The following is a 3,966-nucleotide window of genomic DNA, read 5'->3' on the forward strand; positions in this document are numbered from 1 at the left end:
ACTTTGTAGTGTCACTGGAAACATTTAGTTAGTAATGTAGTTGATTCTTATGTCTGATTATTTGGATCAATCATCCTGGTTGGGAATATGTAATGGACACAAGTCAGAGTAAGACAGCTGTTTGCCCTTCAAGCTAAGATAGTTTCACCAAATTCCAGAACCATATATATGGACAGATTTTCACTTGTAACAGAAAATAAATACTCTATAATTAGAAGAAATAATAATGGAAAGTATATTGTAAAAGGCATTCATAGTATGTCATACATATTTCTGTATTACTTCATTTTCCATATGCTTACTTGATTAATTTTTATCTATTCTGGGAATAAGAGTTTCTTCAGTGTTTGAAATATGCAGAATTAATAATATGTTATAGAGTGAATAGAATTAGTATGGTCTAATTCTAATATATTTCTCATCAACCAATTAAAAGTACTTGCTTGGTTCAGATGGTAGACTAGACTGAGGGATATATTCCATATTACTTTTCAGAAAATTGAATTTAGCTGTAAGTGATAAAGTTTTTATAGTACCATACTTTCTCCCTTTATTTCTCACTGTTGCTTTATCCATATTTCATAATATTTCTATTAACTTGATTTTACCTTTTTTGAAGTGAATTCACTGAAATTACAGTTGTGCATTTTTTGGAGTGTTTTGTTTTTCTGTCAATCAAGATCATAAGCATGTCTTATAATATGGGCATATAATGGTTTACCCAAGTTATTTCAGCAACTTTAAGTTCCTTAAAATTGGGAACCACAGGAAGCTGTTTTTTTCTTTAAGTCATATCATTTTCAAGGTGTTTTACTCTTTTCATTTGAAAATATTGTTCTACACATCAAGTGATGATAATCTAAATCTATGTTGGAGAAAAAAAAACAATATGAGAAATTAAGAGTAAAACCATGAAACTGATTCTGATGTTTTATTTCATCTCACTCTGTGCTGAAAAGTACAAAAGCAAGTTTGTTTTATCTCATCATGAGTTATTTTCTCTTTCAGTGTGCTCCTCGTTCCTCTTGGATAATATTAATTCACCTCTGTATATTAAACTGCCATGGGTGTTCTGTAGCCTTCCAACTCTCTTTCTGTCTCTAGTCTAGGATGTTTTTGTGAATTCTAAGTCCATAGGCGATTGTCTATCTCCACTTAGAAAGTCAAACTGTACCTCAAGTGTAAAAATCTCCATCATCAAACAGATTTTTACTGGGTAATTTTTGGTAAGAAACATTCAAATCAGTGAAACACCTCATATACCCTATTACTTATGCTAGACTTTTACATGCTTTCCCGTATTCCTCCCTCTCTTTCTCTTTTAAGCTAAAATCAAATCATGCAAGGCATGTATGCTAATCGTTTACTAAGTATTTTTATTGTCTTTTCTAGTTTTGCTGTTTCATTACAGCTCTGTCCATCATTACTTCCCACCTACATAGCATACTGTCCATCATTCTAAGTTGGTCTCTACCATATTTGGTCTCTATATTTTAACACAAGGGTGTTATTTTAAAATGTAATACAAACTTCTATTTTAGACTCTAATAAAGTAATTGTGTGCAGCCAATGTTGTTATTGGTAACCAAAGAACAGAATGAAAAATAAATGCAAAATATCCACTTCAGAGGCTGGGATACCTGAGTGAAGTGATGTGCAGAGAGGTGAGCCAACATTCTCTAAGCTCCTTTTCTTTTTCTGGCACCTGCTACTTCTTAGAACTGGGAAAGATGCCAAGAATTCTGTCAGAAAGCTGCAGTCAAGAAGCAAAGAAGGCAACTCAGAGCTTGGCAATCTCCTGGGGCTTGCAAAACAAAGATTGGAGATTGAGAGCAATAAATCAGCCAGGTTGTATACCTCTGAGATTCCAGTAAAAAAAAAAGTGAGACAGAGTTGTGACTCCTAGTATTTGGAAGTATTGCCCTCAGGGTATTTGTTCAAATTTCATGAGCATCTACAAAACTACACAGAAAGTTGCATGTTTAAATTTCCTATTTATAAATAATTAGATATCTGAAAAACTAAGAAGTTGAAACATCAGTAGTGCTAATTTTCTCATGATTCTCTTTATTTGGGAAAGGCTTAGAATGGCCACACTCTTGATCTCCTCAGCTGAAGATGTATTATGACCGAGGGCTTAAAATCTATACAGGCTCCCTTCTTCTCCACTTAAATGTAGTTGATGCTGGCTAATAGTTTGGACCTTTTCCTTAAATACTTTCTTTAGGCCTTTCTGTAAGAGTAAATGATTACTTTGCAGCATGATGACTTACTTCCAAGGGGGAATATTGCAAAAGGGCCAGGTAAAAAAAGTCATATTTATCTTATGACTTATGTGTAGAAATGGCATAAATATATTCCCAAATTGAAGCAGGTCCACTCAGATTCAAATAACAATATACACTACTTCTTCATGTTACTGTTAAATTATAAGGAAAATGCAAGGGGTATGAGATATTATAGTAGCTGTCTTTTAGATCTATGTTGTTTTATTCAAAGAAAGCACAACACAAAGTTCTTATCAATATTGTAGAGCTGAGATGACAAGATTCAACATGCATTCTTGGTAACAAGTAGATGGCACAGTGAATAAGTGCTTTCTGTGCAAGAATGAGGCTGGAGAGATGGCTTAGTAGTTAAGAGGACTTGCTGTTCTTTCAGAGGATCAGAATTTGATTCCCAGTCACCACATATTTGCTTACAACCATTTCCAGGGGATCAGAAACATTCTTCTGGATTCTCTGGGCCCCAGGCACACACATGGTACACAGAAATACATGCAAGCAAAACACACATATACATAAAAATAAAACACGAAAAAGAGAATGAGGACTTGAGTTTGAATATCCAACATCCAGAAGAAATCAAGATGCATGAAACTCAGGTTGCAGAGTGCTGGAGCACTAGGCTGTCAACCCAACCAAAATGATGCACTCTGTATTTACTGAGAGACTTTGTTTCAAAAGAAGGAGATGAAGAAAAGAAGGAGGAGGAGGAGGAGGAAGGAGAGGAGGAGGTGCAGAAGGAGAAGGGAGGAGGAGGAGGAGGAGGAGGAGGAGGAGGAGGAGGAGGAGGAGGAGAAGAAGAAGAAGAAGAAGAAGAAGAAGAAGAAGAAGAAGAAGAAGAAGAAGAAGAAAAGATGAAAAGAAGAAAAGAAGAAAGGTAAAACATAATACCCTAACATCAAACTCTTGCTTTCACATACTCATTGTGTACAAACATATATGTATACTCCACACACATTTTCTCTCTCTCTCTCTCTCTCTCTCTCTCTCACACACACACACACACACACACACACACACACACACACACACACGCATGCATGTGAACCAGAATTGATGTTTAAAAACTCTAGAATTAACGTGCATTTAAAAGTTGAGGAGAACTCCTAGTAACCTAAGTACTCCCTAAGTTGGTAATTGTGTACAGTTACACATCAAAAACAAGAAAACAATAATATGGAATCTCTGAAAGACCAAATCATAGTTTTAAATTCATTCAGACTTTGATTAGACTGGATGACCTTTGCATTTCTTTTCCCCTGAAAATACGTCTAACTCTCTCAGAAAAGATGATATCTTCTAGAAAAATCAGAAATTTTACATACAACATATGAGATCCCGTTGCCAAAAAATTAATAGGATAAAATATTGAAAAAAAGTGAAGTGGAATTATATTATTATGAAATAGATTAGCATTGGGGAATTATCAATAATGTAAGCATATAGGCATAAAATACATGGAATATAGTGGATTACCAATAATATTTGGTTATTTAAGAAAACAAGAGATGACCCTGCCTAGCCCCATTAAGACTAAGCAGGCGAAAGAGACCCACACACCTGCCTGGGCAGCCTCTCCAGGAAGTGAGGAGAAAACATGGCAGAGCCAGGTGGTTGGGCACTATTATGGTGAACAAATACATGGTGGGGTACGGTAGAGAGAGACAGAACGGTTCATGTC

Source organism: Peromyscus eremicus, chromosome X (assembly GCF_949786415.1).
Source record: "Peromyscus eremicus chromosome X, PerEre_H2_v1, whole genome shotgun sequence".
NCBI lineage: Eukaryota > Metazoa > Chordata > Mammalia > Rodentia > Cricetidae > Peromyscus > Peromyscus eremicus.